Source organism: Vidua chalybeata, chromosome 3 (assembly GCF_026979565.1).
Source record: "Vidua chalybeata isolate OUT-0048 chromosome 3, bVidCha1 merged haplotype, whole genome shotgun sequence".
NCBI classification, from domain to species: Eukaryota; Metazoa; Chordata; class Aves; order Passeriformes; family Viduidae; genus Vidua; species Vidua chalybeata.
In genome coordinates, this window is record NC_071532.1 from 39,741,945 (window position 1) to 39,766,436 (window position 24,492).

A 24,492-nucleotide genomic window follows, 5' to 3' on the forward strand; every position below is an offset into this window, starting at 1 on the left:
CTTTCAGCCTTGTATTCAACGATCATCCCTTTTTCTTCTCTTTGTCCGATGTGTCTTTTGTGTTCCTTTGTCCTGTGTGCTCCCCCTCTCATTCCCTTTCACTACTTCACTCTCTTGTTCTTCTTTTTCTTTTAAGAAATAAATACTCAATATTTATTTAATAAAATTTGCTCAATCCCTCTCCCTGTTCTGTCCTACTTTTTGTCTCCTTCCCTCTCTCTCTCCCTGCATCTTTATCTTTCCTTCTTCGTCCTCTTTTTTTCCCTTTATCCTGCATTGGGACTGTATTTCTTTGTCCCTCTCACAGTCTTTTGCCTGTACCTGTCTGCATCTTCTGCCCAGTCCTTCACTCTCATTGTACCCTTTTCTTGATAAGCCTTTGTCCTGCTGGCCATGCCTCTCTTTCTCCATTCTTGCACTGCACCTTGCCCGCCTTTCCCCCACCAGCAGGTGTCATGGTCGTTGCCTCTCTCTGTCCTTGTTTCCCTTTTGTATCCCTCTGTCTTCACAGTGTGTTTGGCCCTCTGTCTTTTTCTCTGTCCTTCTCCATGCCTCACTTGTATTCCTCTTTTATTCAGTGTGGCTCTGTGCTGCTTTCCATACCATTGTTTCTCACTAGATGCTTGTGTACCACTCCCTGTCCCTGTTCTTTTTTAATCCCTCTCTGTAATGCCGCCCATCCCACTTTGGGGTTTTTTGGGTGTTTTGTTTTGTTTTGTTTTGTTTTGAGGGGTTTTGGGGTAGTTACGTTTTGTTTTGTCTCTTTGGGTGGTTTGTTTGGTTTTTTGCCTGACTTGTATTCCTTTTTTATTCTTGGTGGCTCTGTGGTGCTCTCCTGTGACATTATTTCTCTGCTGGATCCTTGTGTCCCATTCCCTGTCCCCATTCTTTTTAATCCCTCTCTGCCATGCTTCCCATCCCAGGTTTTGTTGTTGTTTTGGTTGTTTTTTCAATTTAATTCTGCACCCTGTTCTTACTTTTCTTCCTGTGTCCTCTCTGCTGCCACTCCCTCTTTCTGCCTCTTGCCTGTGACTGCGGGGCTGGGGAGGAACTTCTGGGGGCTGTCCCCCATTCTTGTTGCAGCAGAGTCCCTTTTGGGGGGGATGTACAGGTAGAAAGGGCTTGAATAAAGCAACACACTGCTGTCCAGGGCAGTTTGACTCATTCTGACTTTGCCTTCTTTGGGGGTGAGGAAAAAAGGCTGAGGGCGAGGGGGTGGACACTCAGGGGCTCTGATGTCATTTGGGGCACCCCAAGGTCCGTAGGAGAGAGAGCCACGCTGTGGTAGAGGAGCAGGCGAGTGAGGAATGAGTAGGGGTCATGCTGGGTTACCCTCTCCCAGAGGGACCAAAAGCTGCCAGAAAATTCACAGGGAGGGGTGGGTGTAGAATATTAAAACGTGTCAAGGTTTTAGTTTTTTTAGGTATTGGCAAAGATTAGGAATTTATCTCTCAAATTATTTGGAAAGAAACCGTGTCTCTATCCACTCCATTTTGTACAGGAATGTAGGAAACTCTGGCTAGAGATGGGTAGTAATTTTGTAAAAAATGCCATAACGTTTTTACCTAGGAATGAACCAATCAAGTGGCCTGAAACCATAAGAACAGATGCTGGGGCTGAAGGGAATAGAAAGGGGTTCTCAGGCAGCTTTGGCCTCCGTTCTCTGCCTGCCCCAAAGCGCGTCGCAGCCCCGGCCTGGACAAGGAGGCAGTGCTGCCGCCTTGTGGACAGAGAACGGTACTGCCTCTCCCCGGGACAGCGGCGGGCTCCGCGGCTGCCGAGCTTGGGAAGGGCGAGGGGCAGGAGTGAGCGGCGAGCGGGGCAGTGCCTGTAAATAGAGGGGAGAGCGCTGAAGGAGAGTTAAGAGTGCAAAGGGACGTGGCCGGGCTTGAGCGGGGGCCACGGCGCTGCAAGGAGCGGCTGCCGTGCGGGGCGGTGACTGAGAAGAATGACAGCGGCGGGGCGGCCCGGCGGGGCCGGTTTCGGCGGGTGGCGGAGGCGCGATCGCAGCGCGCCGGGGGCAGTGGGCGGGGGGGCGAGCGGCGTCGGTACAGAGCTGCCATTTCAAGATGGCAGAAGCGACCGCGTACCAGGACCCTGCATGAGCCGGGTCGGGCTCCAGCCATACTTAAGACGGCGGCCGCGGCAGGATCCCGGCAGAGGCGTTGCCGCCGCTCTCTGCCGCTACTCGCGCGGCTGCCGTCCGGCTCCGGTACCGCTGACCCCGCCAACCGTTTTCTCACGCTGGGAAAGGCAGCGAAAAATCGCGCGGAGGGCGCGGGATCGGCGTCCGGGTCGGGTTGAGGCAGCCGACTGGACAAATGCCTGTGTGAAGAGCGGGGAGCCTTAAGGGTACCACAACAAAGATGGCGGCTCAGCCGGAAGTGGCTTCTGCCAGTACCAAATATTGTGGCGATGAAGGGCGGAAGTCACTTGGCGCTACACCCAAGATGGCGGCTCAGCGCGCCAGCCACTTGACCTTCCAAGGATGGCGACATTCCGCGCATGCGCCTTAGGGAGGGGCAAAAAAGGGCGGGAAAGCAAGTACCCCCCCCCCACACTCCGTCTAATCGGCTGCCTGCATGCAGCCCCGACACCGACACCACCCCAGCGCAGTTTTCCGCGGTGTTTTCAGCTGTGCGGACATCGGCTGTGGGCTCAGCGTCGCCGGGGCCGGGTGGGAGCCAGGCGGGCGCGGGCAGGCAGTGGCGGGGATGCCTCTGTACCTCTCCTCCTCTCCTACGAGAGCACCCTACGCTATAGCCGTGCCGGGCGCCCGTCCCGTCCCGCCGCCGCTGCCCCTCCGCGCTCCCGCCGCTCTCCCCCCGCTCTCCCCCCGCCTTCTTCATCCCTGCTCCCCTTCACCCTGGGGAAATGGAGGAAAACACAAAAACATTGGGGAAGAACAGTCAGCCGAACCGCCTGAGCCATCCTCCTGCCCGCAGGGCGGCAGCTGCCCGCAACCAGGAGCACCCAGCAGGAGGAGGCAGCTGCTCTCTTTGCCGGGAGGTGAGAGGTGCGGGGGGCGTGGAGGGGGCACAGTTTGCCGTGCAGGGCTTCCCAGGGAAAATTTCAGCTCCCCGCAGCTCTGGCTGAGTGCTGCATGGAGTCCGGGCTGAGCCAGCTGGGAGGTGAGGGTCCTGCTTGCGTTCCCTGGACCTGCTGCCCAAAGGGCAACTCAAGCAGCCTCGAGCTGTCTGTGTGTGGAAACAGTTCTAGCGCCGGCAGCCAAGTGCAATTTCTATCGGATTTGTAGCAAATGTGTTGTTTCAAGCTGGGAGCGCTCGGTTCCTTGGGTGGGAAAGTCCATGAAGTAGCCAAGCTGAGCAGTTTCTGAGATTTGTAAACCTCGTGTCCTTAGGATTCTTGATACAGTATTTAAATAGTTGCTATCGAGTTGAGACAGTATCAAGTGGATTTTGTTGGTTTGTTGGGGTTTTTTTTCCCTCACTAGTGTTCCTTTTTTATTCTCTCTGTTACTCCCGTGTGCCATTGTTTCTCTACCGGATCCTTGTGTCCCGTTCCCTGTCCCCATTCTTTTTTAATCCCTTACTGTCATGCTGCCCATTCCAGGTTTTGTTGTTGTTGTTTTTTGTTTGTTTGTGGGTTTTTAAAAATATTTTTTTCAATTTAACTCTGCACCCTGTTCTTACTTTTCTTCCGGTGTCCTCTCTGCTGCCACTCCCTCTTTCTGCCTCTTGCCTGTGACTGCGGGGCTGGGGAGGAACTTCTGGGGGCTGTCCCCCATTCTTGTTGCAGCAGAGTCCCTTTTGGGGGGGATGTACAGGTAGAAAGGGCTTGAATAAAGCAACACACTGCTGTCCAGGGCAGTTTGACTCGTTCTGTGCCTTCTTTGGGGGTGAGGAAAAAAGGCTGAGGGCGAGGGGGTGGACACTCAGGGGCTCTGATGTCATTTGAGGCACCCCAAGGTCCGTAGGAGAGAGCCACGCTGTGGTAGAGGAGCAGGCGAGTGAGGAATGAGGAGGGGTCATGCTGGGTTGCCCTGGGTTCCCTGGTAGGGAAAGTCCCTGAAGTAGCCAAGCTGAGCTGTTTCTGAGAATTCCAAACCTATTGTCCTTAGGATTCTTGATACAGTATTAAAATAGCTACTATCAAGTTGAAACAGTATCTAGTGGATTTGTTAGAGTGGCAGAAATGGTTTTTCATCTGGAAGTGTGTTGGGATAAGCAACCTTCCTTAATGTCAGAATGATTTGGTCTTCCTTCTTTTCCCTTTTTTTTTTTTTTCCTTTATAGATTGCTGAGCATTGAGGAGAATATTTGGGATAAAGAAATGAAAGGCACAAGGGAAGCTCCACACTCTCAAGGCAATGCTTTAGGCACGTACAGCTTCTGAACCGCACCAATAATCCCGGCTGCCACAGAAACCTTCTGAAGCTGGAAGGGACAGGGAAGACAATTCCAAGATCTGTGGGAGGTGCTTTTTCCCACATCTGGATGGCATTGAGGTAGGAATGAGTTCCAAATTATCCTTGTCCCTCTCCTGTTGCCAGTCCAGAACTGAGTCAGTGTTCCCTGAGTGGCTGCAGGTCCCTGAGTGTGGAGGGAAGAAGCCTGTGATGGAGAATAGGAGAAAGCTCCCTGCTGGTTGCTGTGTCCTTGGTGGGCACAGAACTCTGGCCAGATGGGTTGGTGAGTATTGAATCAATCCTGCCTCCTTTTGACTGAATTGTTGTAATGAGTCATCAGCAGGGACTGCTTTTAGCCAGCTTTAGTTCAGTTTCTTTTTCACAAATTTCTGATTGTTTTGATCCTCAAATTGCCAAACCCTTAAGTTTGCTAAATTAACCCTGAAAAGCTTCTACAAGCCAATGCTGAGGGAATTGGGAATTGGATAGTTAGGATCTTATGGCCCTTCAAGGGTTGGGTTTAATCCCTGATTTTGATGCCAAGGAAATCTCCAAGTTAACACTGATTAAAATAGGAAGTAGTTCCCTCATGAAAGTCAGCTTTCCAAACTTTTGTTCAGGATCCAAAAGAGATGAGAATGCCCTTGGCAAAAAAGTGCCTTTGAGGCAAAGCAAGCTTAAAATACCTGTAAGCAGGAAATCCAGGAGAAATGGCTGCTGGCTCCAGGCAACCTGGGTTTGCCAGGCAGGTTTTGTACTTGATTGCAAGGCAGTTTTCCTGCCTCTGCAGGGGGTGACACCTGCATCCCACTGGAAAGGGGAGAGAAAAAAATTCCCCTCCTTCCCTGACACAGCCCTGGAGTGGGAGCGGCTTGCCCTTATCCTGGATCCTGCTCCTGCCCAGGATCTCTCTAGTACTGTGTGCCTTCCAAGCTCCCAGCACTGATAGATCTAAACAAGGAGAACAATACCTGTTCCTTCTCCATCCTCGATGTCCCCAGGCCCTGCATCTCCCTGGCTATTCCCTGTCTGACTCCTCATCTCCATCCCACCTTCTCCTGGTCATATCTGGGTCTGAGATATGTTTAGCAGCAAATCCATTCCTTTAAAGGAAGCCAAATGCAAAGAGCATCCAGCTGCAGATGTCTTTAGAAAAGGAATGCAGTCATGCAAAGAAGGGCTCTGTTTTTCTGCATTTCCTGTTGTTTTTCTCTGTCCAGTTTCAGAGGGCTTCTCTCCTTGCTTTCCTGTGATCTGGATGTATACCTTCCTTTGTCCAGATCCAGTGCCAGAGGATTGAACAACTGATGAGTGGGGTCTGGGATGAGAATGGTTCTGCTAAATTTAGGGAAAGAATGCTAAAAGAAAAATGAGCTTCCTTTGAATGTCTGGAATAAAAACACTGGGAAAGGGCACTTTTTTATTTGATTTGGTGCCACCTCTCCTTTTTTATGGCTAAAACTCCATGGTAAGCAATCCAAGCCAAAAGATGAAATACAGGAGCCTTTGATTTCGCAGTGAGCTTAACTTTTCTTTTCTCCTCTCTTTCAGGACAGGGAGATCCACTGAACTTGTCCCGACCTTGCCAAGAGCTTTGGTGTTTGAGTTGCCAAACCCAAACTGGTCCTGCCTGTGGTGTGGGTAGGTCGCAGGTTCCTCTTCTCCTCTGCTGTGATGGGCTTTGTAAGGAATGCCATTTCCAGCAGCCTGGTTTGCTGGAAAAGGGGAGAGGGGAGAAGGAAATGTGGTGCCAGAGCTGTGTCCCACCAGGTTTTATTTCCTTCCCTCTGAGGACAGAGTCTCTAGGCCAAGGTGAGATTGCTGGGAGTGTTTAGATGAGCAATCCAGGGAACAGGAAGCTCAGAACTGCAGCTGCTGCTGGAACCAGTGCCTTAGGTCTGCTTAGGTTGCAAATGTCAGGTCCTACAATCCCAGAGCGATGAGGGGGAAAAAGGAACATGTGCAATTCATGGCAAAGCTTTGGTTATTCCTTGTGCAGTCTTTTAATTCTGTGCTCTGAGTGACTGTCCAGTATCTTTCTGATGAGACTTGTCAGAGCTTTAGATGGAGGAGTTGAATTTAGGTCCATTCACAACAAAATCTTGCCAAGCCTGAAGGCCTGCGGTGATGACTGCTCTCATCACCCTCTGACTTTATTAATCCTCTGTCAGCTTTCCCTCAGCGCTGGGCAGGAAAGGTGAGGGTTTGGATTAGGAGTTCTGCAAGCAGGGCCTGTGCGACCCTCTGTTTCCTCTGTGTGTGTCAGTAAGCCAAAATCAGGAGCAAAGTTTGGTTTGGTTTTAAGAACCTTCAAGTAACTTTAAAACAAATAAATCAACTTTTTTTTTTTTAGATCCTGGAATTGCCTCTGGATGTGTGCTGAGCTCTCGCTGCTGTGGACTGTGCGGTCTTAATTGCTGCAGGGTTCTGTTCTTCTCACTGGAGAATTGGAAATAATGATTAATTAGAGTGCAGAGATGTTTTTGGAAACCTCTCCCTTTTTTCTGTCTTTCTTTTAGTGATAGATCTTCTCTTTCTGCTTCTGAATTTACAGCAATTCTCAGATGTCATTTCACCTGCCCAAATTCCTCACAGCTCCTGGGGCAGAGAGAAGCTTCTGTTTTGGCCAAGGTTCAGTGGGAAAATGATAGTGTCCCGCCTCCTTCAGACATTGAACTGCTCTTTATATCTTAGAGAGTAGACTTAGTTGATCCTTTTTCAATAGAAAGTTGCAGGCTGAACTCACCTGAATTACTAAACCGTGTTTTAGATAGTTGAGTTTTTTTAAAGGAAAAAAACCGCAAAAAACAGGCTTTCCATCTGTGGGCTTTATTGATATTGCTCCTTAACTGAGCCACACCTTTAAAGAATGACATGGGCGCATTCTAGAAACAGTGTTCAATACATTCTGCACTCCCTTGTGAGACCTTTGGGCTCACGTTTTTCCATTGCTGAGTTAATTGCAGGTCCAAGCTGTCAGTGTCCCTTGCATCTGGTGTTCACTGATCCGTTTGTGGTGTTCATTTTCTCTGGGTGCAGAGTTGGCCTTTTTCGGCAGCCAGTGCCCCTCAGGCCTCAAGGCTTGTTTGAACCTTGCATAATATTTTATGAAGACATAGGCTGGGGGAGGACTTTGTCTTGTTGCTGCACTAGGAAATGGAATGCAGGAGGTTCCTGCAATATCCCCCATGGAAGCTGGAATGTTTGGGAATATCAGTATAATGGCTCTCTGTGATTAATCTCAGTCTTGGCCATCTATAGTGTGGTAGTGCAGGACACGAGAGAGCAGGGGGGTGAGGGACGGGGGTAGGAACAGTGAGGTGTTTCATGCTGGCAGCTGAGTTTGGTGTCATTGATGTTTTCAGAGCTGGAGCAGATCGATTTGGTTCTGGTGCACTGGAATAGGATCCAAATCTCAGAAATGTCTCAGTTTGAGATAAACTGGGAGGAAATGTTTTGAAATTAATGTGTTTCTTTATAGAATGCAGGTTTCAGTCATTTTTTTAATAGGCTTTAAAGGAAAATTTTTTTTGAGAAAAAATGAAAAGAATTGTTTATTTAATAAGTAGGGTGTATATAGGCAAAATGAAAAAGAAGAATGAATAATATTAGATACATTTTTTTTGTTGTGGAGAAAATATCAGTAGATGTAGAGAATTTTTTTGCAGATATGGTTTGGTTTTTTTGAAGTTGGGGTGTGGTGTAGGTCTTTTTGGGCTGCGGTGTGGGGTGCTCTGGCGGTAGCTTAGTTTTTTGGATTGGAGTAAAGTTGAATGGTTTTAGATGAAGAAGTTAGTTTTGGGAAAAATTTTTGGTTCAGATAATAAATGAGAGTGTTAGCGTTCAGGAACACACATAATCACGGAATATGATTATATGCAGGTGCTTTTGTTGAAGAGCTCTGGGAATCAGGGGTACAGACCCAAATCTGACTCCGACATGGCTTTTGAGCTGAACGTATTTTATATTCTATTGTTATATAACTTACATATTAATTATTAAACTTATATTGTTCTATTGTATACATTGATCTTATTCAAGCATGAATTTCTTATGATCTTTCTCCAGCTCCTGATCACAGTTTCTCATTATTATTCTTATGATTAAACAGTAATTATATTTAACTACTAAAAAATCATCACATCTAACAATTATATAATTTATCATATACTGGTTACACAGGTGCAGTTCTAGCAAGTACAAAGCCCATACTTTCCCAGGGTATTTTCCCAGGACCTACTAAGCCTAACTTTCCTTCGAACTCCCCAAATCCCCATGATTTTAAAACCCTTTTACTAACGAGAGGTTAGTTAAAAAAAAGTAAAACATGGGGTTTTTTTGTTGGTGCTAAACAATATAGCTGAGAGAATTTGGGGCAGGATGTAAGTACTGCATATAAATAAGTCCCAGACCCAACCTGCCCCCACCTCAAACTTGTGCTGCCCTGGCAGTCCCGAGCACACCCTGCAAACTGACATCAGGAACCTGGGCTGGTGAGTTTTCTTTCACAGGGAAAAGGGCCGGTCTTTGTTTTCAGGGGCCTGTGGCCCTGAGTGGGCGGCCGCCTCCAAAAAATCCCAACAACCAAGGATGAGACCTAGACCCAGCCTGCCCCCACCTCAAACTTGTGCTGCCCTGACAGTCCCAAGCGCACCCTGCAAACAGACATCAGGAAAATGGGCTGGCCAGTTTTCTTTCAAAAGGAGAAGGGCCGGTCTTTGTTTTCAGGGGCCTGTGGCCCTGAGTGGGCGGCCGCCTCCAAAAAATCCCAACAACCAAGGATGAGTCCCAGATCCAAATTGCCCCCCCCTCAAACTTTGCTACCCTGACAATCCCAAGCACACTTTGCAAACTGACAAATCCCTATCTTGCCAAGATATTTGATTTGCTGCACATTTCAAGGACACTGCTCTTTCCTGGGCAACCTGCAAACTGCTGTCAAATGGCCGTGCTCTCTGCCTGCTACTGCCCAGCTCGCATTGCATAGATGTTGCATATGCTGTAATTGCAGATTTTTAAGAATGGCTAGTTTGTTCTTTTGCAAGCTAGAAACGATGGACAGGGCACCATATATGCTCAACATATTTTTTCCCACCAAATGACTTGAAATGATACTATGGTTCATCCATCTGAGAAACCTGCAAGTACTAATCCAGAAGGCTTGATAGGAACTTTGATACACTGCTGCTTCTTGAAGTGCTTCCTGTGAAAACTGCTGCAGTTCGACTTAGTGCAATGAAAGTGCACTTTCCGCTTTTCTGATAGTATTTCTACTTGGCAGAAGCACTGCAATATGATCTTGAACAAATAGACATGACATAGTTGCCCAATTACCTTTGAATTAAAACCAGCTTGCAATTTCATTTCTTGCTCTGAGAATTTCTGTTCTGATTGATGTCCTGCTTTTCCAGAGGGTAAATTTAGGACTTGTCCATTCAAAAGTGTGTGTCTGTCATTTAATTCAGTGCCTTTTTATTACATACCTCTTTCAAACAAAGCCTCTCTTGGATATTTTGATGGGTCTGAGGAATCAATAGTTATTGACTTCACTGTATTTGTAGTGATTATGTTTCCAATCTCAACCTTCAGAAATTCAAGAAATGAACAACCAATCGAGCTCTTTCTTCAGTTGAAATCTGCTTGATCAAGCCCTGTTTTTACTAAGAACACTTCAGAATTTTCTCTGTTGATCAAATCAAGTCATGGTAAGGTATTCAGTTGGTAGGTTTGGAATGGGTTTCTCACCACCTGGTTGCCTACATTCCACTTCTCACATTTCTCTTGTAGAGCAAATGCGCTTCGGTAAATTTCTAGTAGATTTCTTATCTTATTAGTAGTCTAGAAACAATTCTTATGATCTTAAATTGGACTCTGTTTCTATAAGAATGATAGTTGTAAAAAATATAGACTGTGATAAAAGAAAATCTATTTTCAAGGTGATACCTACAATTGCCCTCTACTGATTGCTATGATCTAGACAGCCCAAATAGAATTGTGGTAGCTGATATTTGGAAAGCAAGGTGTTGGTTTTAATGAGAGTTTTTCAGTATTTGAACAAATCCAGAGTTAAAGAATTGGAACAATTAAATGTAGAGATTTCTTGAAAAAAATCCCTTAATAAAAAAGGCATGTCGTAGGTGTGTGCTGAACATGCCATAGATGTCTTCCTGCAAAACATGATCTGTCATCAATGTAATTATTCTTTCATTGCCATGATACTTGGGAAAAAGAATTGCATGCAAGCAACCAAAGTTGGACTAAATGGCTCACATGAAGATGTACTTAGGACAGTTTTTTACCAAATATTGAATGACTTTTATTGCCTTCTAGGTAATAAATCCAGGAAATAGATCCAGGAAGAATACCCCTTGACTTTGAAAACCAAAGCCTGTTGAACAGAAAAAAGATAGCCCTTTCTTTCAGACCCAAAATCACACATCTGTTTGCAGGGGGAAGAGGTGTAACTATGTGTGTGAATGGGAAGTATACTCACCCACAAAACAGATCCAATCTTTAGTAACCAACATCTAGTAAGTGAGGATGCATAGACTTTTCTGATCTTTATTTCTCTTTTTTAAAAAAAAAATATTTTCTAGTCAGTTGAAAAATTCTTCCGTGTTTGTGTGAGACTAGAAATGTCCATAAAGCTTCCTGTGTAAGGGCAAGCCTTTGTACTAGATGATGAATATTTAGAATATTGTATTTTCATCTGCATCAATCCATTTCCTTCTTTTGGAAATATTTTTGTTATCTAAACTAGTAACTTTCAAGATGTATTTTAGAAGGTGTAAAAATGGAGATCATCATTTTTATCAAAGAAAGACAAAGAAAACCCCTTCAAACCATCCATTCCATCATTTCAATGTTGTCTTTCTGAATTTTCAAGTGCTAACTTGAATTCTCACTTTAAAATCACTTTAAAACGCTCTTTCTTCACACAAATTTGTGATTGATCCTTTTCTATGCTTTAAAATGATATTTAGGGAAGAGTAATTTACTGTAACTACTTCACAGTTTAGAAATTAACATCAAAGGGGGGGGAGGCAGAAAGAGGGAAAGAGAAAGAGAGAGAGAAAGAAAGAAGGAAAGAAGGAAGTTGCGGAAGGAAGGAAGTTGCGGAAGGAAGGAAGTTGCGGAAGGAAGGAAGTTGCGGAAGGAAGTTGCGGAAGGAAGTTGCGGAAGGAAGTTGCGGAAGGAAGTTGCGGAAGGAAGGAAGGAAGGAAGGAAGGAAGGAAGGAAGGAAGGAAGGAAGGAAGGAAGGAAGGAAGGAAGGAAGGAAGGAAGGAAGGAAGGAAGGAAGGAAGGAAGGAAGGAAGGAAGGAAGGAAGGAAGTTGCGGAAGGAAGTTGCGGAAGGAAGTTGCGGAAGGAAGGAAGTAAGTTGCGGAAGGAAGGAAGGAAGGAAGGAAGTTGCGGAAGGAAGGAAGGAAGGAAGGAAGTTGCGGAAGGAAGGAAGGAAGTTGCGGAAGGAAGGAAGTTGCGGAAGGAAGTTGCGGAAGGAAGGAAGTTGCGGAAGGAAGGAAGTTGCGGAAGGAAGGAAGTTGCGGAAGGAAGGAAGGAAGGAAGGAAGGAAGGAAGGAAGGAAGGAAGGAAGGAAGGAAGGAAGGAAGGAAGGAAGGAAGGAAGTTGCGGAAGGAAGGAAGGAAGGAAGGAAGTTGCGGAAGGAAGGAAGGAAGGAAGGAAGTTGCGGAAGGAAGGAAGGAAGTTGCGGAAGGAAGGAAGGAAGGAAGGAAGTTGCGGAAGGAAGGGAGTTGCGGAAGGAAGGAAGTTGCGGAAGGAAGGAAGTTGCGGAAGGAAGTTGCGGAAGGAAGTTGCGGAAGTTGCGAAGGAAGGAAGGAAGGAAGTTGCGGAAGGAAGTTGCGGAAGGAAGGAAGGAAGTTGCGGAAGGAAGGAAGGAAGTTGCGGAAGGAAGGAAGGAAGTTGCGGAAGTTGCGGAAGTTGCGGAAGTTGCGGAAGGAAGGAAGGAAGGAAGGAAGGAAGGAAGGAAGGAAGGAAGTTGCGGAAGGAAGGAAGTTGCGGAAGGAAGGAAGTTGCGGAAGGAAGGAAGGAAGTTGCGGAAGGAAGGAAGGAAGGTAGGAAGTTGCGGAAGGAAGGAAGGAAGTTGCGGAAGGAAGGAAGGAAAGAAGTTGCGGAAGGAAGGAAGGAAGTTGCGGATGGAAGTTGCGGAAGGAAGTTGCGGAAGGAAGGAAGGCAGTTGTGGAAGGAAGTTGCGGAAAGAAAGTTGCGGAAGGAAGGAAGGAAGGAAGGAAGGAAGGAAGGAAGGAAGGAAGGAAGGAAGGAAGTTGCGGAAGGCAGGAAGTTGCGGAAGGAAGGAAGGAAGTTGCGGAAGGAAGTTGCGGAAGGAAGGAAGTTGCGGACGGAAGGAAGTTGCGGAAGGAAGGAAGGAAGTTGCGGAAAGAAGGAAGTTGCGGAAGGAAGGAAGGAAGAAAGTTGCGGAAGGAAGGAAGGAAGTTGCGGAAGGAAGGAAGTTGCGGAAGTTGCGGAAGTTGCGGAAGGCAGGAAGGAAGTTGCGGAAGGAAGTTGCGGAAGGAAGGAAGGAAGTTGCGGAAGGAAGGAAGGAAGTTGCGGAAGGAAGGAAGGAAGTTGCGGAAGGAAGGAAGGAAGGAAGGAAGGAAGGAAGGAAGGAAGGAAGGAAGGAAGGAAGGAAGTTGCAGAAGGAAGGAAGGAAGGAAGGAAGGAGGTTGCGGAAGGAAGGAAGAAAGGAAGGAAGGAAGGAAGGAAGGAAGTAAGGAAGGAAGGAAGTTGCGGAAGGAGGGAAGGAAGTTGCGGAAGGAAGGAAGGAAGGAAGGAAGTTGCGGAAGGAAGGAAGGAAGGAAGGAAGGAAGTTGCGGAAGGAAGGAAGGAAGGAAAGAAGGAAGGAAGTTGCGGAAGGAAGGAAGGAAGGAAGTTGCGGAAGGAAGTTGTGCAAGGAAGTTGCGGAAGGAAGGAAGGAAGTTGCGGAAGGAAGTTGCGGAAGGAAGGAAGGAAGGAAGGAAGGAAGGAAGGAAGGAAGTTGCGGAAGGAAGGAAGGAAGGAAGGAAGGAAGGAAGGAAGGAAGGAAGGAAGGAAGGAAGGAAGGAAGGAAGGAAGTTGCGGAAGGAAGGAAGGAAGTTGCGGAAGGAAGGAAGGAAGTTGCGGAAAAAAGAAAGGAAGGAAGTTGAGGAAGGAAGGAAGTTGCGGAAGGAAGGAAGGAAGTTGCGGAAGTTGCGGAAGGAAGGAAGGAAGTTGCGGAAGGAAGGAAGGAAGGAAGGAAGGAAGTTGCGGAAGGAAGGAATGAAGTTGCGGAAGGAAGGAAGGAAGGAAGGAAGGAAGGAAGGAAGGAAGGAAGGAAGGAAGGAAGGAAGGAAGTTGCGGAAGGAAGGAAGGAAGGAAGTTGCGGAAGTTGCGGAAGGCAGGAAGGAAGTTGCGGAAGGAAGGAAAGAAGGAAGGAAAGAAGGAAGGAAAGAAGGAAGGAAGTTGCGGAAGGAAGGAAGTTGCGGAAGGAAGTTGCGGAAGGAAGGAAGGAAGGACGGAAGTTAAGGAAGGAAGGAAGGAAGGAAGGAAGGAAGGAAGGAAGGAAGGAAGGAAGGAAGGAAGGAAGGAAGGAAGTTGCAGAAGGAAGGAAGGAAGGAAGTTGCGGAAGGCAGGAAGGAAGTTGCGGAAGGAAGTTGCGGAAGGAAGTTGCGGAAGGAAGGAAAGAAGGAAGGAAAGAAGGAAGGAAGTTGCGGAAGGAAGGAAGTTGCGGAAGGAAGTTGCGGAAGGAAGTTGCTGAAGGAAGTTGCGGAAGTTGCGAAGGAAGGAAGGAAGGAAGGAAGGAAGGAAGGAAGGAAGGAAGGAAGGAAGTTGCGGAAGGAAGGAAGGAAGTTGCGGAAGGAAGGAAGAAAGGAAAGAAGTTGCGGAAGGAAGGAAGGAAGTTGCGGATGGAAGTTGCGGAAGGAAGGAAGGAAGGAAGGAAGGAAGGAAGGAAGGAAGGAAGGAAGGAAGGAAGGAAGGAAGGAAGGAAGGAAGGAAGGAAGGAAGGAAGTTGCAGAAGGAAGGAAGGAAGGAAGTTGCGGAAGGCAGGAAGGAAGGAAGGAAGGAAGGAAGGAAGTTGCGGAAGGAAGGAAGTTGCGGAAGGAAGGAAGGAAGGAAGGAAGGAAGGAAGGAAGGAAGGAAGGAAGGAAGGAAGGAAGGAAGGAAGGAAGGAAGGAAGGAAGGAAGGAGGGAAGGAAGTTGCGGAAGGAAGTTGCGAAAGGAAGGAAGGAAGGAAGGAAGGAAGGAAGGAAGGAAGGAAGGAAGGAAGGAAGGAAGGAGGGAAGGAAGTTGCGGAAGGAAGTTGCGGAAGGAAGGAAGTTGCGGAAGGAAGGAAGTTGCGGAAGGAAGGAAGGAAGGAAGGAAGGAAGGAAGGAAGGAAGGAAGGAAGGAAGGAAGGAAGGAAGGAAGGAAGGAAGGAGGGAAGGAAGTTGCGGAAGGAAGTTGCGGAAGGAAGGAAGTTGCGGAAGGAAGGAAGTTGCGGAAGGAAGGAAGTTGCGGAAGGAAGGAAGGAAGGAAGGAAGGAAGGAAGGAAGGAAGGAAGTTGCGGAAGGAAGGAAGGAAGTTGCGGAAGGAAGTTGCGGAAGGAAGGAAGGAAGGAAGTTGCGGAAGGAAGTTGCGGAAGGAAAGAAGGAAGGAAGTTGCGGAAGGAAGGAAGGAAGTTGCGGAAGGAAGGAAGGAAGGAAGTTGCGGAAGGAAGGAAGTTGCGGAAGGAAGGAAGTTGCGGAAGGAAGGAAGTTGCGGAAGGAAGGAAGTTGCGGAAGGAAGGAAGGAAGGAAGGAAGGAAGGAAGGAAGGAAGGAAGGAAGGAAGGAAGTTGTGCAAGGAACTTGCGGAAGGAAGGAAGGAAGGAAGGAAGGAAGGAAGGAAGGAAGGAAGGAAGGAAGGAAGGAAGGAAGGAAGGAAGGAAGGAAGGAAGGAAGGAAGTAAGTTGCGGAAAAAAGAAAGGAAGGAAGTTGAGGAAGGAAGGAAGTTGCGGAAGGAAGGAAGGAAGTTGCAAAAGTTGCGGAAGGAAGTTGCGGAAGGAAGGAAGGAAGTTGCGGAAGGAAGTTGCGGAAGGAAGGAAGTTGCGGAAGGAAGGAAGTTGCGGAAGGAAGGAAGGAAGGAAGGAAGGAAGGAAGGAAGGAAGGAAGGAAGGAAGGAAGGAAGGAAGGAAGGAAGGAAGGAAGGAAGGAAGTTGCAGAAGGAAGGAAGGAAGGAAGTTGCGGAAGTTGCGGAAGGCAGGAAGGAAGTTGCGGAAGGAAGTTGCGGAAGGCAGGAAGGAAGTTGCGGAAGGAAGGAAAGAAGGAAGGAAAGAAGGAAGGAAAGAAGGAAGGAAGTTGCGGAAGGAAGGAAGTTGCGGAAGGAAGTTGCGGAAGTTAGGAAGGAAGGACGGAAGTTAAGGAAGGAAGGAAGGAAGGAAGGAAGGAAGTTGCAGAAGGAAGGAAGGAAGGAAGTTGCGGAAGTTGCGGAAGGCAGGAAGGAAGTTGCGGAAGGAAGTTGCGGAAGGAAGGAAAGAAGGAAGGAAAGAAGGAAGGAAAGAAGGAAGGAAGTTGCGGAAGGAAGGAAGGAAGGAAGGAAGGAAGGAAGGAAGGAAGGAAGGAAGGAAGGAAGTAAGGAAGTAAGTTGCGGAAGGAAGGAAGGAAGTTACGGAAGGAAGTTACGGAAGGAAGGAAGGAAGGAAGGAAGTTGCGGAAGGAAGGAAGGAAGGAAGGAAGGAAGGAAGGAAGGAAGGAAGGAAGGAAGGAAGGAAGGAAGTTGCAGAAGGAAGGAAGGAAGTTGCGGAAGGAAGGAAGGAAGTTGCGGAAAAAAGAAAGGAAGGAAGTTGAGGAAGGAAGGAAGTTGCGGAAGGAAGGAAGGAAGTTGCGGAAGTTGGAGAAGGAAGTTGCGGAAGGAAGGAAGGAAGTTGCGGAAGGAAGGAAGGAAGGAAGGAAGGAAGGAAGGAAGGAAGTTGCGGAAGGAAGGAAGTTGCGGAAGGAAGGAAGTTGCGGAAGGAAGGAAGTTGCGGAAGGAAGGAAGGAAGTTGCGGAAGGAAGGAAGGAAGGTAGGAAGTTGCGGAAGGAAGGAAGGAAGTTGCGGAAGGAAGGAAGGAAAGAAGTTGCGGAAGGAAGGAAGGAAGTTGAGGATGGAAGTTGCGGAAGGAAGTTGCGGAAGGAAGGAAGGCAGTTGTGGAAGGAAGTTGCGGAAAGAAAGTTGCGGAAGGAAGGAAGGAAGGAAGGAAGGAAGGAAGGAAGGAAGGAAGGAAGGAAGGAAGGAAGGAAGGAAGTTGCGGAAGGCAGGAAGTTGCGGAAGGAAGTTGCGGAAGGAAGGAAGTTGCGGACGGAAGGAAGTTGCGGAAGGAAGGAAGGAAGTTGCGGAAAGAAGGAAGTTGCGGAAGGAAGGAAGGAAGAAAGTTGCGGAAGGAAGGAAGGAAGTTGCGGAAGGAAGTTGCGGAAGGAAGGAAGGAAGGAAGTTGCGGAAGGAAGTTGCGGAAGGAAAGAAGGAAGGAAGTTGCGGAAGGAAGGAAGGAAGTTGCGGAAGGAAGGAAGGAAGGAAGTTGCGGAAGGAAGGAAGTTGCGGAAGGAAGGAAGTTGCGGAAGGAAGGAAGGAAGGAAGGAAGGAAGGAAGGAAGGAAGGAAGGAAGGAAGGAAGGAAGTTGTGCAAGGAACTTGCGGAAGGAAGGAAGGAAGTTGCGGAAGGAAGGAAGGAAGGAAGGAAGGAAGGAAGGAAGGAAGGAAGGAAGGAAGGAAGGAAGGAAGGAAGGAAGGAAGGAAGGAAGTTGCGGAAAAAAGAAAGGAAGGAAGTTGAGGAAGGAAGGAAGTTGCGGAAGGAAGGAAGGAAGTTGCAAAAGTTGCGGAAGGAAGTTGCGGAAGGAAGGAAGGAAGTTGCGGAAGGAAGTTGCGGAAGGAAGGAAGTTGCGGAAGGAAGGAAGTTGCGGAAGGAAGGAAGTTGCGGAAGGAAGGAAGTTGCGGAAGGAAGGAAGGAAGGAAGGAAGGAAGGAAGGAAGGAAGGAAGGAAGGAAGGAAGGAAGGAAGTTGCAGAAGGAAGGAAGGAAGGAAGTTGCGGAAGTTGCGGAAGGCAGGAAGGAAGTTGCGGAAGGAAGTTGCGGAAGGCAGGAAGGAAGTTGCGGAAGGAAGGAAAGAAGGAAGGAAAGAAGGAAGGAAAGAAGGAAGGAAGTTGCGGAAGGAAGGAAGTTGCGGAAGGAAGTTGCGGAAGTTAGGAAGGAAGGACGGAAGTTAAGGAAGGAAGGAAGGAAGGAAGGAAGGAAGGAAGTTGCAGAAGGAAGGAAGGAAGGAAGTTGCGGAAGTTGCGGAAGGCAGGAAGGAAGTTGCGGAAGGAAGTTGCGGAAGGAAGGAAAGAAGGAAGGAAAGAAGGAAGGAAAGAAGGAAGGAAGTTGCGGAAGGAAGTTGCGGAAGGAAGTTGCGGAAGGAAGGAAGGAAGGAAGGAAGGAAGGAAGGAAGGAAGGAAGGAAGGAAGGAAGGAAGGAAGGAAGTAAGTTGCGGAAGGAAGGAAGGAAGGAAGGAAGTTGCGGAAGGAAGTTGCGGAAGGAAGGAAGGAAGGAAGGAAGGAAGGAAGGAAGGAAGGAAGGAAGGAAGGAAGGAAGGAAGGAAGTTGCAGAAGGAAGGAAGGAAGTTGCGGAAGGAAGGAAGGAAGTTGCGGAAAAAAGAAAGGAAGGAAGTTGAGGAAGGAAGGAAGTTGCGGAAGGAAGGAAGGAAGTTGCGGAAGTTGCGGAAGGAAGTTGCGGAAGGAAGGAAGGAAGTTGCGGAAGGAAGGAAGGAAGGAAGGAAGGAAGGAAGGAAGGAAGGAAGTTGCGGAAGGAAGGAAGTTGCGGAAGGAAGGAAGTTGCGGAAGGAAGGAAGGAAGTTGCGGAAGGAAGGAAGGAAGGTAGGAAGTTGCGGAAGGAAGGAAGGAAGTTGCGGAAGGAAGGAAGGAAAGAAGTTGCGGAAGGAAGGAAGGAAGTTGCGGATGGAAGTTGCGGAAGGAAGTTGCGGAAGGAAGGAAGGCAGTTGTGGAAGGAAGTTGCGGAAAGAAAGTTGCGGAAGGAAGGAAGGAAGGAAGGAAGGAAGGAAGGAAGGAAGTTGCGGAAGGCAGGAAGTTGCGGAAGGAAGGAAGGAAGTTGCGGAAGGAAGTTGCGGAAGGAAGGAAGTTGCGGACGGAAGGAAGTTGCGGAAGGAAGGAAGGAAGTTGCGGAAAGAAGGAAGTTGCGGAAGGAAGGAAGGAAGAAAGTTGCGGAAGGAAGGAAGGAAGTTGCGGAAGGAAGGAAGTTGCGGAAGTTGCGGAAGTTGCGGAAGGCAGGAAGGAAGTTGCGGAAGGAAGTTGCGGAAGGAAGGAAGGAAGTTGCGGAAGGAAGGAAGGAAGTTGCGGAAGGAAGGAAGGAAGTTGCGGAAGGAAGGAAGGAAGTTGCGGAAGGAAGGAAGGAAGGAAGGAAGGAAGGAAGGAAGGAAGGAAGGAAGGAAGGAAGGAAGGAAGGAAGGAAGGAAGGAAGGAAGGAAGGAAGGAAGGAAGGAAGTTGCAGAAGGAAGGAAGGAAGGAAGGAAGGAGGTTGCGGAAGGAAGGAAGAAAGGAAGGAAGGAAGGAAGGAAGGAAGGAAGTAAGGAAGGAAGGAAGTTGCGGAAGGAGGGAAGGAAGTTGCGGAAGGAAGGAAGGAAGGATAGAAGTTGCGGAAGGAAGGAAGGAAGGAAGGAAGGAAGTTGCGGAAGGAAGGAAGGAAGGAAAGAAGGAAGGAAGGAAGGAGGGAAGGAAGTTGCGGAAGGAAGTTGCGGAAGGAAGGAAGTTGCGGAAGGAAGGAAGTTGCGGAAGGAAGGAAGGAAGGAAGGAAGGAAGGAAGGAAGTTGCGGAAGGAAGGAAGGAAGTTGCGGAAGGAAGTTGCGGAAGGAAGGAAGGAAGGAAGTTGCGGAAGGAAGTTGCGGAAGGAAAGAAGGAAGGAAGTTGCGGAAGGAAGGAAGGAAGTTGCGGAAGGAAGGAAGGAAGGAAGTTGCGGAAGGAAGGAAGTTGCGGAAGGAAGGAAGGAAGGAAGGAAGGAAGGAAGGAAGGAAGGAAGGAAGGAAGGAAGGAAGGAAGGAAGGAAGGAAGGAAGGAAGGAAGGAAGTTGTGCAAGGAACTTGCGGAAGGAAGGAAGGAAGGAAGGAAGGAAGGAAGGAAGGAAGGAAGGAAGGAAGGAAGGAAGGAAGGAAGGAAGGAAGGAAGGAAGTTGCGGAAGGAAGGAAGGAAGTTGCGGAAAAAAGAAAGGAAGGAAGTTGAGGAAGGAAGGAAGTTGCGGAAGGAAGGAAGGAAGTTGCAAAAGTTGCGGAAGGAAGTTGCGGAAGGAAGGAAGGAAGTTGCGGAAGGAAGTTGCGGAAGGAAGGAAGTTGCGGAAGGAAGGAAGGAAGGAAGGAAGGAAGGAAGGAAGGAAGGAAGGAAGGAAGGAAGGAAGGAAGGAAGGAAGGAAGGAAGGAAGGAAGTTGCAGAAGGAAGGAAGGAAGGAAGTTGCGGAAGTTGCGGAAGGCAGGAAGGAAGTTGCGGAAGGAAGTTGCGGAAGGCAGGAAGGAAGTTGCGGAAGGAAGGAAAGAAGGAAGGAAAGAAGGAAGGAAAGAAGGAAGGAAGTTGCGGAAGGAAGGAAGTTGCGGAAGGAAGTTGCGGAAGTTAGGAAGGAAGGACGGAAGTTAAGGAAGGAAGGAAGGAAGGAAGGAAGGAAGTTGCAGAAGGAAGGAAGGAAGGAAGTTGCGGAAGTTGCGGAAGGCAGGAAGGAAGTTGCGGAAGGAAGTTGCGGAAGGAAGGAAAGAAGGAAGGAAAGAAGGAAGGAAAGAAGGAAGGAAGTTGCGGAAGGAAGGAAGGAAGGAAGGAAGGAAGGAAGGAAGGAAGGAAGGAAGGAAGGAAGTTACGGAAGGAAGTTACGGAAGGAAGGAAGGAAGGAAGGAAGGAAGTTGCGGAAGGAAGGAAGGAAGGAAGGAAGGAAGGAAGGAAGGAAGGAAGGAAGGAAGTTGCAGAAGGAAGGAAGGAAGTTGCGGAAGGAAGGAAGGAAGTTGCGGAAAAAAGAAAGGAAGGAAGTTGAGGAAGGAAGGAAGTTGCGGAAGGAAGGAAGGAAGTTGCGGAAGTTGCGGAAGGAAGTTGCGGAAGGAAGGAAGGAAGTTGCGGAAGGAAGGAAGGAAGGAAGGAAGGAAGGAAGGAAGGAAGGAAGGAAGGAAGGAAGGAAGTTGCGGAAGGAAGGAAGTTGCGGAAGGAAGGAAGTTGCGGAAGGAAGGAAGGAAGTTGCGGAAGGAAGGAAGGAAGGTAGGAAGTTGCGGAAGGAAGGAAGGAAGTTGCGGAAGGAAGGAAGGAAAGAAGTTGCGGAAGGAAGGAAGGAAGTTGCGGATGGAAGTTGCGGAAGGAAGTTGCGGAAGGAAGGAAGGCAGTTGTGGAAGGAAGTTGCGGAAAGAAAGTTGCGGAAGGAAGGAAGGAAGGAAGGAAGGAAGGAAGGAAGGAAGGAAGGAAGTTGCGGAAGGCAGGAAGTTGCGGAAGGAAGGAAGGAAGTTGCGGAAGGAAGTTGCGGAAGGAAGGAAGTTGCGGACGGAAGGAAGTTGCGGAAGGAAGGAAGGAAGTTGCGGAAAGAAGGAAGTTGCGGAAGGAAGGAAGGAAGAAGTTGCGGAAGGAAGGAAGGAAGTTGCGGAAGGAAGTTGCGGAAGGAAGGAAGGAAGGAAGTTGCGGAAGGAAGTTGCGGAAGGAAAGAAGGAAGGAAGTTGCGGAAGGAAGGAAGGAAGTTGCGGAAGGAAGGAAGGAAGGAAGTTGCGGAAGGAAGGAAGTTGCGGAAGGAAGGAAGGAAGGAAGGAAGGAAGGAAGGAAGGAAGGAAGAAGGAAGGAAGAAGGAAGGAAGGAAGGAAGGAAGGAAGGAAGTTGTGCAAGGAACTTGCGGAAGGAAGGAAGGAAGTTGCGGAAGGAAGGAAGGAAGGAAGGAAGGAAGGAAGGAAGGAAGGAAGGAAGGAAGGAAGGAAGGAAGGAAGGAAGGAAGGAAGGAAGGAAGGAAGGAAGGAAGGAAGTTGCGGAAAAAAGAAAGGAAGGAAGTTGAGGAAGGAAGGAAGTTGCGGAAGGAAGGAAGGAAGTTGCAAAAGTTGCGGAAGGAAGTTGCGGAAGGAAGGAAGGAAGTTGCGGAAGGAAGTTGCGGAAGGAAGGAAGTTGCGGAAGGAAGGAAGTTGCGGAAGGAAGGAAGTTGCGGAAGGAAGGAAGGAAGGAAGGAAGGAAGGAAGGAAGGAAGGAAGGAAGGAAGGAAGGAAGGAAGGAAGGAAGGAAGGAAGGAAGGAAGGAAGTTGCGGAAGTTGCGGAAGGCAGGAAGGAAGTTGCGGAAGGAAGTTGCGGAAGGCAGGAAGGAAGTTGCGGAAGGAAGGAAAGAAGGAAGGAAAGAAGGAAGGAAAGAAGGAAGGAAGTTGCGGAAGGAAGGAAGTTGCGGAAGGAAGTTGCGGAAGTTAGGAAGGAAGGACGGAAGTTAAGGAAGGAAGGAAGGAAGGAAGGAAGGAAGTTGCAGAAGGAAGGAAGGAAGGAAGTTGCGGAAGTTGCGGAAGGCAGGAAGGAAGTTGCGGAAGGAAGTTGCGGAAGGAAGGAAAGAAGGAAGGAAAGAAGGAAGGAAAGAAGGAAGGAAGTTGCGGAAGGAAGGAAGTTGCGGAAGGAAGGAAGGAAGGAAGGAAGGAAGGAAGGAAGGAAGGAAGGAAGGAAGGAAGGAGGAAGGAAGGAAGGAAGTTACGGAAGGAAGGAAGTTGCGGAAGGAAGTTGCGGAAGGAAGTTGCGGAAGGAAGGAAGGAAGGAAGGAAGGAAGGAAGGAAGGAAGGAAGGAAGGAAGTTGCAGAAGGAAGGAAGGAAGTTGCGGAAGGAAGGAAGGAAGTTGCGGAAAAAAGAAAGGAAGGAAGTTGAGGAAGGAAGGAAGTTGCGGAAGGAAGGAAGGAAGTTGCGGAAGTTGCGGAAGGAAGTTGCGGAAGGAAGGAAGGAAGTTGCGGAAGGAAGGAAGTTGCGGAAGGAAGGAAGTTGCGGAAGGAAGGAAGTTGCGGAAGGAAGGAAGTTGCGGAAGGAAGGAAGTTGCGGAAGGAAGGAAGGAAGTTGCGGAAGGAAGGAAGGAAGGTAGGAAGTTGCGGAAGGAAGGAAGGAAGTTGCGGAAGGAAGGAAGGAAAGAAGTTGCGGAAGGAAGGAAGGAAGTTGCGGATGGAAGTTGCGGAAGGAAGTTGCGGAAGGAAGGAAGGCAGTTGTGGAAGGAAGTTGCGGAAAGAAAGTTGCGGAAGGAAGGAAGGAAGGAGGAAGGAAGGAAGGAAGGAAGGAAGGAAGGAAGGAAGGAAGGAAGGAAGTTGCGGAAGGCAGGAAGTTGCGGAAGGAAGGAAGGAAGTTGCGGAAGGAAGTTGCGGAAGGAAGGAAGTTGCGGACGGAAGGAAGTTGCGGAAGGAAGGAAGGAAGTTGCGGAAAGAAGGAAGTTGCGGAAGGAAGGAAGGAAGAAAGTTGCGGAAGGAAGGAAGGAAGTTGCGGAAGGAAGGAAGTTGCGGAAGTTGCGGAAGTTGCGGAAGGAAGGAAGGAAGTTGCGGAAGGAAGTTGCGGAAGGAAGGAAGGAAGTTGCGGAAGGAAGGAAGGAAGTTGCGGAAGGAAGGAAGGAAGTTGCGGAAGGAAGGAAGGAAGTTGCGGAAGGAAGGAAGGAAGGAAGGAAGGAAGGAAGGAAGGAAGGAGGAAGGAAGGAAGGAAGGAAGGAAGGGAAGGAAGGAAGGAAGGAAGGAAGTTGCAGAGGAGGAAGGAAGGAAGGAAGGAGGTTGCGGAAGGAAGGAAGAAAGGAAGGAAGGAAGGAAGGAAGGAAGGAAGGAAGGAAGGAAGGAAGGAAGTTGCGGAAGGAGGGAAGGAAGTTGCGGAAGGAAGGAAGGAAGGAAGGAAGGAAGTTGCGGAAGGAAGGAAGGAAGGAAGGAAGGAAGTTGCGGAAGGAAGGAAGGAAGGAAGGAAGGAAGGAAGGAAGGAAGGAAGGAAGGAAGAAGGAAGGAAGGAAGGAAGGAAGTTGCAGAAGGAAGGAAGGAAGGAAGTTGCGGAAGTTGCGGAAGGCAGGAAGGAAGTTGCGGAAGGAAGTTGCGGAAGGCAGGAAGGAAGTTGCGGAAGGAAGGAAAGAAGGAAGGAAAGAAGGAAGGAAAGAAGGAAGGAAGTTGCGGAAGGAAGGAAGTTGCGGAAGGAAGTTGCGGAAGTTAGGAAGGAAGGACGGAAGTTAAGGAAGGAAGGAAGGAAGGAAGGAAGGAAGTTGCAGAAGGAAGGAAGGAAGGAAGTTGCGGAAGTTGCGGAAGGCAGGAAGGAAGTTGCGGAAGGAAGTTGCGGAAGGAAGGAAAGAAGGAAGGAAAGAAGGAAGGAAAGAAGGAAGGAAGTTGCGGAAGGAAGGAAGGAAGGAAGGAAGGAAGGAAGAAGGAAGGAAGGAAGGAAGGAAGGAAGTTACGGAAGGAAGTTACGGAAGGAAGGAAGGAAGGAAGGAAGGAAGTTGCGGAAGGAAGGAAGGAAGGAAGGAAGGAAGGAAGGAAGGAAGGAAGGAAGGAAGTTGCAGAAGGAAGGAAGGAAGTTGCGGAAGGAAGGAAGGAAGTTGCGGAAAAAAGAAAGGAAGGAAGTTGAGGAAGGAAGGAAGTTGCGGAAGGAAGGAAGGAAGTTGCGGAAGTTGCGGAAGGAAGTTGCGGAAGGAAGGAAGGAAGTTGCGGAAGGAAGGAAGGAAGGAAGGAAGGAAGGAAGGAAGGAAGGAAGGAAGGAAGGAAGAAGTTGCGGAAGGAAGGAAGTTGCGGAAGGAAGGAAGGAAGTTGCGGAAGGAAGGAAGGAAGGTAGGAAGTTGCGGAAGGAAGGAAGGAAGTTGCGGAAGGAAGGAAGGAAAGAAGTTGCGGAAGGAAGGAAGGAAGTTGCGGATGGAAGTTGCGGAAGGAAGTTGCGGAAGGAAGGAAGGCAGTTGTGGAAGGAAGTTGCGGAAAGAAAGTTGCGGAAGGAAGGAAGGAAGGAAGGAAGGAAGGAAGGAAGGAAGGAAGGAAGTTGCGGAAGGCAGGAAGTTGCGGAAGGAAGGAAGGAAGTTGCGGAAGGAAGTTGCGGAAGGAAGGAAGTTGCGGACGGAAGGAAGTTGCGGAAGGAAGGAAGGAAGTTGCGGAAAGAAGGAAGTTGCGGAAGGAAGGAAGGAAGAAAGTTGCGGAAGGAAGGAAGGAAGTTGCGGAAGGAAGTGCGGAAGGAAGGAAGGAAGGAAGTTGCGGAAGGAAGTTGCGGAAGGAAAGAAG

At 48.7% G+C, this 24,492-nt stretch overlaps 1 long non-coding RNA gene across 1 annotated transcript; it reads left to right on the forward strand.

The window, feature by feature from the left end:
• Positions 1-2,809: 2,809 nt before the first annotated feature.
• LOC128785621 (uncharacterized) lies at positions 2,810-8,391 on the forward strand. The gene is made up of 3 exons (XR_008429950.1): positions 2,810-3,009; positions 5,921-6,010; positions 6,723-8,391. It is a non-coding gene; the product is annotated as an uncharacterized LOC128785621 (long non-coding RNA).
• Positions 8,392-24,492: the final 16,101 nt, after the last annotated feature.